This window comes from Somniosus microcephalus, chromosome 11, assembly GCF_052327205.1.
Source record: "Somniosus microcephalus isolate GS21.2 chromosome 11, FLI_Smic_1.0, whole genome shotgun sequence".
Lineage (NCBI taxonomy): Eukaryota > Metazoa > Chordata > Chondrichthyes > Squaliformes > Somniosidae > Somniosus > Somniosus microcephalus.
Genome location: NC_140997.1, coordinates 77,456,206 through 77,469,389, shown reverse-complemented (window position 1 = coordinate 77,469,389; position 13,184 = coordinate 77,456,206). Strand labels below are relative to the sequence as shown.

The 13,184-nt window shown below is 46.5% G+C and overlaps 1 protein-coding gene across 1 annotated transcript in view; it reads left to right on the top strand.

Moving 5' to 3' along the window:
- rbfox1 (RNA binding fox-1 homolog 1) overlaps positions 1–13,184 on the top strand; it is a 1,299,090-nt gene that overhangs the window by 141,665 nt on the left and 1,144,241 nt on the right. The window lies entirely within an intron of this gene.

The window sequence follows — 13,184 nt, the reverse complement described above, 5'->3', positions numbered from 1 at the left end:
TATAATATTGTGATTCTTTGTAACCCTTCAATTAAATTAATGATGACATAGAGTAGATGGGATTGGATGGTTGAAATGTCTGTAGGAATGAGGTTGTATATCATTAGTCAAGCCATGATAAGAATTGCTAACCTTGTTAAAGGATTGGTAACAGAATACTCAAACTTTCCCAAACACAATAGCCTAGATTTTAACTCAGAGTGGGAATTGAGTGGGTGGGTAAAGGGCAAGATTATAACTCCCGGGTCTCATCTGCATGCTCTCAGATAGTTACTCACTTGAAAGTGGTGGGAAGCAGCAGCAGCGGAGAGCAGAACATCGGGTGGAAGGAGGCCAATAGCCGGGACCGAAGGAATGGTCGCCAGTGTAACATTTGCATATTGAATTATCATTGGCCCGCAGGCATCTGTAAGGAATACCTATTATATTCACATGTGATCACATGCTGAGTTGTCATTGGCCTGCAGGCATCTGTAAGGGGTCCTGACTCCATCTTGTCCACACGGTGCTGTGTGATTGAGATCACAGACCTGATGCTTCATAAAAGAGTTTCAACTGTAATACTCTGTTGTCCTGCAATTTATTATTTTTGTACAAAATGTGCAAAACAAGACAGCCAGAACTAAGGTAATTCGCAGGGAGGGGTATTTTGGGAGGGCCTCGTGATCAGGAAAGGGGGAAAGCCTGGGGCAGAGGGGACCTAAATTATCCTTATGAGGGCCAGAGGAGCACGCCTGCTCTTGCTGACCCCACAAAGGAAGTAGAAAAAAGTCGCAGTTTGGGTCACTTCTGGCCCCGGCTCCTCTTTCCTCCAACATCACCTGGTGTGAAGTTAATCTTGTAGTCACGGCTCGAAGATGCCATCAGACCCTGGTCTGCATATTTAAAAAATAACCCCATCGTTTCCAGGTGCAGCTTGCTTAGAAGAACAGGTTAAAATTGAAAATCGCAGGAATGGAGCAGAAACTTGGCAGGTAAATCTCCTGATCGATTTTAACAGCCTGGATTCCGCCAGGCAGGCAGGGTTAAAATTGCCCCTAATGTTGCATCACTTTCTTCATTCCTCATTAACTTGCACTTTAAGTAGACTCATAAAATAGAATCATAGAATGGTTACAGCGCAGAAGGAGGCCATTTGGCCCGTCGAGCCCATGCCGACTCTCTGCAAGAGCACCTCAGCTAGTCCCACCCTCCTGCCCTTTCCCCGTAGCCCTGCAAATGTTTTTCTTTCAGGTGCTTATCCAACTCCCTTTTGAAAGCCGTGATTGAGTCTGCCTCCACCACCCTTTCAGGCAGTGAATTCCAGATCCTAACCACTCGCTGAGTAAAAAAGTTTTTCTTATGTCACCTTTGGTTCTTTTGCCAATCACCTTAAATCTGTGTCCTCTGGTTCTCGACCCTTCTGCCAATGGAACAGTTCCCCTCTACCTACTCTGTCTAAACCCCTCATGGTTTTGAATACCTCTATCAAATTTCCTCTCAGCCTTCTCTGTTTTAAGGAGAACAACCACAGCTTCTCCAGTCTATCCAAGTAACTGAAGTCCCTCATCCTTGGAATCATTCTCGTAAATCTTTTCTGCACCTTCTCTAAGGCCTTCACATCCTTCCTAAAGTGCAGTGCCCAGAATTGGACGCAATACTCCAGTTGAAGCCGAACCAGGTTCATCATAATTTCCACACTTTTGTGCCCTATGGGCTAGATTTTAATTCAGGGGCGGGCTGGGGTTGTGTAATCCGCATTTCGTGTTATCCACCCGAATCTAAATCGATGTGGGAGATTGATGTGATTTTAACTTAATTGGCCAATTGAGTTCCAACGTGTGGGAACCCATGGCAAATGAGTTTTTCTAATCTGAAAGTCGCCTCCGATGACGTCATCATTGCTGCTGCATTTAAGGTCTGCAACAAGCCTTGCTTTTTCTGCAGACTGCCAACCTTTTGGCCTTTCATGCTACAGGGACCTGGAGGCAGAATGACCAGCGAGAGACCTAGGTCTGCTCCCAGGTTTGATGACGTTGCCTTGCAGGCTTTAGTTGAGGGACAAAGAGCTCGTAAAGAGGTGCTCTTCCCTTCTTCAGGGAGGAAGAAGCCTCCCCAGCAGACCAAGGCTGTGTGGATCCAGGTGGCAGAGGAGGTCAACTCATTATCAGTAACCCACAGAACCTGGATTAAGTGCAGGAAGAGATTTCATGACATTCTGCGCACTGGAAAAGTGAGTATGAATTTCCCCAAACCTTCAATCTGATCCCCATTGCCTTTTCTCACCAGCACTCAGCTTTAGCAATCTCTTCCTCCACATCCCACTTGACACTGACATCCATGCACCCTTACCCATTCCCTCTCTCTCTATGGTCACATTCACTTAACTATTCAACTATGCAGCCCTCACACTCCCTATCACTGTGTTGCTATGAAAACAACTGACAACACACAGGGAGGGCCCTTGGTCTTGCCACCTCACTCCATCTTTGTCTCCTTCTACGTATCTATGCTGTGGAATCTCTACACTCACTCCTTCAATCTAACTCAACCGCCACTTGTCTCCCTCATTGCAGGAAAAGAGAGCTCACAATAAGCGAGAAAGAGCGAGGACAGGAGGAGGGCCACCCTCAGTAGCTCACCTCAGCCCCTGGGAGGAGGCGGTCCTGGAGATCGTAGGAGTGGAGGAAGATGCACAAGTGGGGGACGGACAGAGGGGTGCATCACAGCAAGCTGGTGACAGAATAGTTTTCCATCTCTCTCATTGACATTGCATGAGTTGTTGATAATGATTCGGAAGCTCTAACAGATGGACTTATGATCATCTGCAATATGCAATGTGCATGTAACCTTGGCATCACATCTCTGACTCCTTTACTCCCCCACAGGACCATCGCAAGCACCCGTCCCCACTAGCCAGGAGGAAGAGCATGAGAGCCTCAAGACTCCTCAGAAGAAGCTGCAACATCTGAGGGCGCAGCGTCAGCAGAATTCAGCGCACCCAGCACCAGCGCAGACACTCACACATCGATGGAACCTTCATGACATAGAGTAGAGTTGCCACCTGGTGTATCACAGCTCACAAGTGAGCATCAGCAGATTGTGGAGACAGGGACAGCAGTGGAGTGTCCTAGTCGGAGGGCGCAGGACTCTGCCAGCTTGGCTCAGCTGCATGTCGACCCTCTGTCTCTGGATCCATCCATAAGATCAGCGGTGCTGGAACTCCAGGAACAGATGCAGGAGTCTCTGGCAGGTTTTGTCTCCAGGGTCGCTGCGAGTGTGGAGTGAATGGAGGAGTCCATAGCGAACATGAGCAGAGCCTTTGTGGAGTCATTGGCACATGAATGCATCACCATGGAAAGGATGGCAACCTCCATGGAGGTGATAAGTCGCCAGAGTGCAGAAAACATGGTGAGTGCTCAGAATAGAATGACATCTCTGGAGGAGCGATGGTCATCTATTGAACAGAGAAACCAGACCTTCATGGAAGTCCTTCTGAGTAGGACTGCCAGTGCAGATACGGGTCCCCATGGCCCCCCTGATGTGCAGCAAGGTGCTCTCAAGCCACTTGCAAGCGTTGAGGGGGACCTGACCCGTGATAGGGAAGTTGGTGGCAGACATCAAGGAAGTGGGGGTTCCTCTCCAAGCGCTCACACTTCCATGCCACTGCAGAGCCCTCGGTCAGAGCCCCACCAGAGTCCACACCCATCTGAGATCGGTGTTTCAACCAATGCACAGCCGCAGGAGCAGCAGACTGTTGCCAAGCCCTCACAGGTTCGCAACCCCAGAGGACGCCCGCCAAAGGTGTCGAGACAGGTGCAGCAGGAAAGTGAGCAAGGGGCCTCCAAATCTGCTGAAGCCACAGGGGAAGCACCACGTAGGAGCACGCGTAAGAGAAAGATACTGCACAAATAGTCACAAGGGTAGTCACTTGGGTGAAATTTGATGTTTTCTGTGAAAAAGCCATCAGATGAATAATGTAAATAAAAAATCTGATGGCTACTGCTGTAGTTGTGGCGTGTGTCATTTCACGAATGGGACTTTCACATTGAGGGCTTAGGATTACTTGCAATTGTCAGTATGGTGGTCAAATTGCTAGGAATCCGCTGGTCCTTGGCCATTGTCGATGCTCAGGTAAGAAGCTGCAAGGCAAAAGTGCTTGATTGGCTAGGCTAAGCAAATCTGGCCAAGATGAGTGTGTTCCTTGCATCCCGGGCAGTGATGTTCTCGCGTACTGCTGCCGCTGGTTGATGAGCCTCTGCAAGATGTTCATTTTCGCTCTCCTCCTCATCTGAGGAGGATATGCGATGAGCCACTTGATCCTCAGGAATCTGCAAACCACGACGCTGTGCCATGTTGTGAAGTGCACAGCAAACCACGACAATTCTGGAGACCCTGGCTGCTGAGTACTGCAGGGCTCCACCTGATCTATCCAGGCATCTGAAGCGCATCTTCAGCAAACCGATGGTTTGCTCGATTATGGCTCTGGTGGACATGTGGCTGGAGTTGTAGCTCTCCTCAGCTTCGGTGGATGGGCTCCTCAACGGCATCATTAGCCACGTCTTCAGGGGATAGCCCTTGTCTCCAAGTAGCCATCCGTTAAGTTGGCCTGGTGGACTGAATAGTGGAGGCACACTAGACTGGCACAGTATGAAGGAGTCATGGCAACTGCCAGGGTACTTGGCACAAACATGCAAAATTTCCTTCTTGTGGTCACACACCAGCTAAACATTAAGGGAGTGGAAGCCCTTGTGGTTGACAAAAATACCTGGATTGCGATGGGGTGCCTTAAGGGCCCTGCACCCTTGGAAAGCCTGCCAGATTAGCTAATCCAACCGCATGCACCGTGACACTTGCTTGATCCTTGGTGAAATGGATGTGATTGTTTGCGATGGCAAAGAGGGCATCGGTTACCTGCATGATGCAAGTGTGTGCGGCCGCCTGGGAGATGCCACTGATGTCTGCTGCTAATCCCTAGAATGAGCCTGGGGCAAAAAAGTTGAGTGCGGTGGTGACTTTGATGGCCACTGGTAAGGGTTGTCCACCTGGTCCTCTGGCCTGCAGGTCTTGTTGCAGCATTGCGCAGATGTCACCCACTACCTCTTGCGAAAGCCGGAGCCGCCTTTGGCACTACTGCTCAGACATGTTGAGTTAGCTGACCCTGTGTCTATAGACCCTGTTTGGGGGGTAGCTCCTGTGCCGACGGGCTTCCATGCACTGGCCCCTTCTGGCCTGTGCAGCTTCAGGTGGGTGAGCAGCAGTTTGGTGCTCCTGTTGGTGCTGCTGCTGTTGGTGCTGCTGTTGTTCCTGGTTTTGCTGGTGCCGTGGCTGGTCTTCGTCCTCATCTAATGTCCAGAAGGGAAGGAAATAAATGGCTCCCATGCTTCTGGTATATGCCTCAGTTGAGGAAGCGCTCAGTGAAGGTGGCGAGAGGGGTTTCCCAGGAGGTCACACTGGAGATGGGTGTCAGGCTTCAAACTTCCACAGCTGTGGTTATGCCTTCTAAAAGTCTCCCAGACCTGAGACTACAAAGTCCTGCCACCTGCAAATGATGGCTGATCAAATCTCCTCTTTAATGGTTGAGCGGCAGCTGATAGTCAGCAATCCAATAGTGCTACCGCCAGGTTTCACCGTCGTGTTTCAGAACAGGCGTGTTTCACGTGGGCAAAAGGTTAAAATCGCAAAGGCCTTTCAAAATGGCATTATAGAGGCAATTTAGTGCTTGTTAAGGGCCTTAACAGCCTACCCCGCCTTTGGAGGCGGGACGGAGTCGGGACCATTAGACATGAATTAATGAAAATTGCATGGAGGCGGGGTTGGGCCTGCCCGCCAGTTTTTGCAATTTTAACCCCCCACACGCCTCCAATCCCGCCTCCACGGCTCAATGAAAATCCTGCCCTATACCTCTATTCATGAAGCCCAGGATCCCGTAAGCTTTTTTAACTGCTTTCTCAACCTGCCCTGCCACCTTCAACGATCTGTGCACATATACCGCCACGTCTCTCTGTTGATGCAACCCCTTTCGGATTGTATCCTTTTGTTTATATTGCCTCTCCTCATTCTTTCTACTAAAATGTATCACTTTGCACTTTTCTGCATTAAATTTCATCTGCCACGTGTCCGCCCATTCCACCAGCCTATCTATATCCTCTTGAAGTCTATCACTATCCTCCTCACTGTTCACTATACTTCCAAGTTTTGTGTCATCTGCAAATTTTGAAATTTTGCCCTGTACTCCCAAGCCCAAGTCATTAATATATATATTTAAAAAAGCAGTGGTCCTAGTACTGACCCCTGGGGAACACCACTGCCTACCTTCCTCCAGTCCGAAAAACAACTGTTCACCATTACTCTGTTTCCTGTCACTTAACCAATTTTGTATCCATGCTGCCACTGTCCCTTTTATTCCATGGGCTTCAACTTTGCTGGCAAGCCTATTATGTGGCATTTTGTCGAACGCCTTTTGGAAATCTATGTACACCACGTCAACCGCATTGCCCTCATCAACCCTCTCTGTTACCTCATCAAAAAACTCGATCAAGATTTGCCTTTAACAAATTCATGCTGGCTTTCCTTAATAAATCCACACTTGTCCAAGCGACTGTTAATTTTTTCTCTGATTATTGTTTCTAAAAGCTTCCCCATTACCGAAGTTAAACTGACCGACCTATAGTTGTTGGGTTTATCTTTACACCCTTTTTGAACAATGGTGTAACCTTTGCAATTCTCCAGTCCTCTGGCACCACCCCTGTTTCTAAGGAGGATTGGAAGATTCGCCAGTACATCCACGATTTCTTCCTTCACTTCCCTCAGCATCCTAGGATGCATCTCATCCAGTCCTGGTGACTTATTTACTTTAAGTAAAGCCAGCCTTTCTAGTACCTCATCTTTATTAATTCTTATCCCATCCAGTATCTCCTCTACCTCCTCCTTTACTATTTCTATGCCATGACATCATATTCCCATGTAGCTACTTGTGCCTGCAGCTTACCAACCTTGTTTACTATGCTTCATGCGTTCACACTGTAAACCTATCTTAGACCATCCTGTGTTCTTTCTTAGTCTGACCCCCTAATATCTTACTCTTTCTTGCTTTAGTGCCATCTGTCTCTCCCAATCCTTTGTGCCCTTTGTTTCTCCTTTCTAATGCTACATCCTGCTGTCCATCCCCCTGCCAACTTAGTTTAAACCCTCCCCAACAGCACTAGCAAACCTCCCCGTGAGGATATTGGTATCGGCTCTGTTGAGGTGCAATCCGTCGGGCCTGTACAGGTACCATCTCCCCCAGAATCGGTCCCAATGTCCCAAGAATCTGAAGTCCTCCCTCCTGCACCATCTCTCCAGCCACACATTCATCTGCTCTATCCTCCTATTTCTATACTCACTTGCACGTGGCATTGGGAATAATCCAGAGATTACTACCTTTTGAGGTCCTGCTTTTTAATCTCTTTCCTAGCTCCCTAAAATCTGCCTGCAGGACCTCATCCCTCTTTCTACCTATGTCGTTGGTACCAATATGGACCATGACCTCTAGCTGTTCACCCTCCCCCCTCAAAATATTCTGCAGCCGCTCAGTGGCATCCTTAATTCTGACACCAGGGAGGCAACATACCATCCTGGAGTCACGTCTGCGGCTGCAGAAACGCCTGTCTGCTCCCCTAACTATCGAATCCCCTACCACTATTGTTTTCCCTGTCTTCCTCCTACCACCCCCCCACTGCCCCCCCCGTACAGCTGAGACACCCGCGGTGCCATGGGTTTGGCTCTGGCTGCACTCCCTAAAGGTACCATCACCCTCACCAGTACTCAGAACAGATTACTGGTTGGAGAGCAAGATGCACTCTGGGGACTCCTGCACTACCTGCCTGGTCCTCCTCTTCTGTCTGGCAGTCACCCATTCCCTCTCTGCCTGCGCACACCCCTTAGCTGTGGGTTGACCACCTCCTGAAACGTGCTATCCACGTAACTCTCAACCTCACGGATGCACCGCAGTGATGCCAGCTGCTGCTCAAGCTCCAAAACCTGGAACTTGAGCTCCTCTAGCTAACAACACCTCCTGCACATGTGGTTGTTATCTACAGCAATGCAAGCTTATTAAACTCTGGGTTAAAGAGTTTAGCAAATCATTAATAATACTTTATTTTTAATTCTTTACTTATTATAAAACATAAATTTTAACTTTTAGCTTTATATTACAATGACAATAAAGTTTTATTATTATTGTTATTATTAATAATGTTGCTTTATGTGGTTTTAAAGTTGCAAAGTTGAGCAGGTTTTGCCCTCTTTGGGAGGCCTCCGGTGTTCCCATTGGTTCGGCTTGCTGTATTTCAACTGGGTGAAATGTCTTGGATAGCACTCTTCACTGGCTTCCCCAAGGTTGATGTCAGGCTTATATTTTAGAACAATAGCAAAATACTGCGGATGCTGGAAATCTGAAATAACAACAGAAAACGCTGGAAACACTCAGCAGGCCAGGGCAGCATCTGTGGAGAGAGAAACAGAGTTAACGTTTCAGGTCGAAGATCTTTCGTCAGAACTGGAAAAAAGCAGGAAATGGAACAGATTTTAAAGCAAGTTTAGGGGCTGGGAAATGGAGGAGGGGGATGAAAGAACAAAAGGGAAGGTCTGTGATAGGATAGAACGCTCTGCTATACATTCCTGTTGTTTAAAGTTACATATTTGTCTTGATTCACATCTGCTTTTAAACACCAGGGGAGAAATTTTCACATGAAAAAACGGGTGGGTTGGTGGCATGGTGGGGTCGGGGGGGGGGGGTGGGGTCGGGTGGGGGTGGGGTCGGGGGGGTGGGGTCGGGTCGGGGGGGGGTGGGGTCGGGGGGGGCTGTGGGAGGTGTTAAAGTTTTAAAAGTCTAAAACCCGACCCCAACCCGCCCACTTTCACCTTTGACTCAGGCGGAATGGCGGGGGGGTACCTCTGGACCCCGCGCCTACCTTGTCCTGCGGCCTCCTGGTCAGCATTCCACGCCCGACTACAGGTCAGCCTGTCGATCAGGCTGGCTTACGGCCTGGGAACCTGCCCATGATGTCACACATTAAAACTCCACAGTGTGCAGGGAAACTCGAAACTCCGCTTTCCCGCGGTCTATCGGTGGCCACCCCCCGGGCGGGTGGGAAATGACAAAATCCAGCCCCAGAAATCACTAAATGGTGCTGTGGGCCCACAGAACATTTTCAGTTTCAATGTAAAATTTTGTGATTCTTTATATTATTGAATATGCCTGTTTCCTCATAATTCATCCCTGAACATATTTGGTATGGAATAGATATTTATTTTTTTGTCATATATTCACAACTGAAAATACACTCAGGTACTCAGTTTGTTTTCTTCGGTGAGCTCAAATGCCTTTACTTATTCTTCTCCTGCACTGTTCTTATGCTCTTTTGGTAATAGAGCTGCAAACTTTAGGCGTGTTCAAGATGCAGTTAAATGGATTACTGTGGAATTCAAAGCATTGGAGGGAACAGCTGAAAAGCTTGCTGAGCTTTTTTGCAGCCATATCTTATCAAATGTTCTTATGGAGAAATTTATAAATATGGCATATATTTTGCAACACTGATCTATGAATGGGAGATAAAAATTACCTTCAGAATTAGATCCGTTAAAGTCCATGAGGGGTATTAGGACGTAGCAACAGAAGTAGGCTGTTCAGCCCCTTGAACATTTTCTGCCATTCAATGAGATCATGGCTGATCTGTATCCTAACTCCATCTACCCGTCTTGGCTCCATATCCCTTAATACCCTTGGCTAGCAAAAAACTATCGATCTCAGATTTAAAATTTTTAATTGAGCGAGCATCTACTGATTTTTGTGGGAGAGAGTTCCACACTTCTACCATCCTTTGCATGAAGAAGTGTTTCCAAACTTCTCTCCTGAATGGCCTGGCTCTGATTTTAAGGTTATGTCCCCTGGTCCTGGACTCCCCCCACCATCTCTCTATCTACCCTATCAATTCCTTTCAAAATCCTAAAAACCTCAATCAAATCATCCCTTAACCTTTTATATTCCAGGGAACACAAGCCTAGTTTATGTAATCTCTCCTCTTAATCTAAGCCTTGAAGCCCTGGTAACATTCTGATCAATCTGCACTGTAAACTTTCCATGGCCAATATATCTAAAGTGCGGTGCCCAGAACTGTACACAGCACTCCAGATGTGGTCTAACCAGGGCTTTGTATAGCTGTAGCAAAACTCCCTCCCTTTATGTTCTAGCCCTCTAGTTATAAAGGCGAACATTCCATTAGCCTTTTTGATCATTTTTTTGTACCTGACCACTACATTTTAATGATCTGTGTACATGGACCCCTAAAGCTCTTTGGAACTCCACTGTTCCTAACTTTACACCATTTAAAAATACTCGGATCATGATTTATGTAACCATATAGATGTTGTCCTGTACATTATAGGTCTATATATTAAATAGCTATAAAATAAAAAAAAATGCATGCATAAATTACACAGCTATGTTTTACAGACTTAATATGAATCAAATGTCTTTCCATAATGTATGAAATTCAATTAAAAGTTTGCTCCAAAATGGATGGCCTCACGCTTACCTGCATTGAAATCCATCTGCCACAGTTTTGTAATCACTTAATCTATCAATGTCTCTTTGTAATTTTATGCTTCCGTCTACACTACTTACTCTGTCACCAATCTTTGTGTCACAGGCAAATTTGGATATGTGGCTCTCTATTGTGTTATCTAAGTCATTAATAAATATAGTGAATAGTCGAGGCCCCAGCACAGATCCTTGTGGGACACCACTAGTCACTTCCTTCCAGTTTGAGTACATACCCATTATCGCTACTCTCTGTCTTCTACCGTCTAACCAATCTCCTAACCCGGTCAATAATTTTCCTTTAATTCCATGAGCTTTCATTTTAGCTAACAGTCTTATGTGGAACCTTATCAAATGCCTTCTGGAAGCCCATATAAATTACATCCATAGACATTCCCTGTCTGCTACCTTAGTAACTTCCTCAAAATATTCAATCAGGTTCATTAGACATGACCTACCCAATACAAATCCATGTTGGCTCTCTCTAATCAGCTCAAGTTCCTCTAAGTGCTCAGTCACTCTATTCTTAATTACAAATTCCAATAACTTCCCCACAACAGATGTTAACTAATTGGTTTATAATTTCCTGGTTTCTCTCTCTCACCTTTCTTAAATAATGGAGTTACATTTGCAATTTTCCAATCTAAAGTGACAATTCCTGAATTGAGAGAGCTTTGGAAGATTATGGCTAAAGCATCTGCAATTTCCTCACTTACTTCCTTTAAAACCCTGGGGTGGAAACCATCAGGTCCTGGGGACTTTAGTGGCATTATTTTTTCTAATACTATTTTCTTGCTTATGTTAACTTTAGTGAGTTCCGGTCCTTGATTCATTATTAGTTTCATTGGAATATCAGGCATATTATCCTCTTCCTCTAGTGTGAAGACTGACACAAAGTAATTATTCAACAAGTCTGTCATTTCCTTATTTTCATTTGCAATATTACCCCCATTTGTTTCTAAAGACCCCGTATTACCCTTGACTACCCTTTCTCTTCTAACATATAACCATATATCTTTTGTTGTTAATCATGATATCCCTTGCAAGTTTATTTTCGTATTCACTTTTTGCAGCTCTTACTATCTTTTTTGTCTTCCTTTGCTGTTCTTTGTATCTCTCCCTGGATCGACACTGTTCTTTGCACTTTTATATGTTCTTCCTTTAGTTTTATGTTATCTCTCACCTCTTTTGTCGAAGAGCGCTCTTGCTTCTTAGGGGTATATGCTGGTCTAGTATTAAGCAAAATTATTTTTTGAACACCTCCCACTCTTTATCTGTAGTTTTACCCGATAACAGTTTTGAACAGTTTGCTGTCGTCAGTCTCTGTCTCATTAAAGTTAGCCGTACCAAAATCTAGAATCAGAGGCCGCGATTTTACTAACCTCGGCGGGTCCGTGGCAGGTTCTGACCTCGCTGCTGGTTCCATCCCGCTGTCCAAAATGACTTTCCCTTGATTGGGCTTGTTAAGCCCGCCCATCGCGTTTCCTGTCCAATTCGAGGAAGCGGGTCTGGTGACGTCATTTGATGATGCATCATCAGCCGGTTTCCTTAAAGGGACCATGTCCAAATTGATTTTGACATTTGTTCTGTCAGTGTTCTACAGCATTGAGGTGCTGCAAACACTGACAATCACTGCACAGAGGTGCAGAGCTGCATCCAGGCTCTCCCATGATTCCCTCCATATGCTTATGGAGGGAGTCACAGCACGCAGGGTGGAAGAGACCTCCCCAGGATACCAAAGCAGCCTGGTTGCACATTGCAGAGGAGGGCACAAGCAGGGATGTGGTCAGGAGGACCTGGCTGAAGTGCCGCAAACCTTTCAATGATCTCAGTAGATCACGAAACATTAGTACAAAGCCACACTCAACCTCATCCTGCTGTGCCACTCATCACATCCCCATCACTCTGCCTTCCCTACCCTACTCCTGCACATCCTTACTCACACCAACTTACCTTGCACCTCCACCCATCCCTCTCTATCTACATTATCACTTCCCCATCTCACTAGCCACCCCTCATACTCTCCCTCATCCTAGTGCAATAATATCAACTAATAACACACAAGGGTAGGCATTTGGGTGTTTTATGCAATGTTCCTGTAAAGTTTCTGTTAATGTGGTGTCAAACATTGAAACCTTTAGTTTCAACACTTTGCGTTCTTGGACAGATTTGAGTGCACCTTTGGAAGTGGCTTAGTGAGTTGCAGTGAATGGTGAGACATAAAGGTACCCCCCGCAATGGTGGTGAGTGTGAAAGGAATGGCTTGGGCATTGTAGGGATGCTTTATGGTGTTGGTGCGGGGTGGTGCCAACCTGGCGCATCATGTGGCAGCCAGGGTGTACAGCATCAAGTGAAGTAAATCTGGCCATGGTGAGGCCATCCTGGCCTCCCGGACAACAATGTGCTTGGGTGCTGATGCCCTCTGTCCTGTGTAGCATCAGGTGATTGCAGAGAAGGTTGGTGTTGTTATTGGTGCTGTTGGTGTGCCTAGTGCTGCTGCTGACCGTGGCGGGATTCTGAGGACCGAGGTGAGAGAGTCTAAAAGGCACCTATGCTGATGTAATAGATGGCAGGTGAAGTAGAGATGATGGTGAGAGAGGTAATCAGGTCAGATTGGATGGAG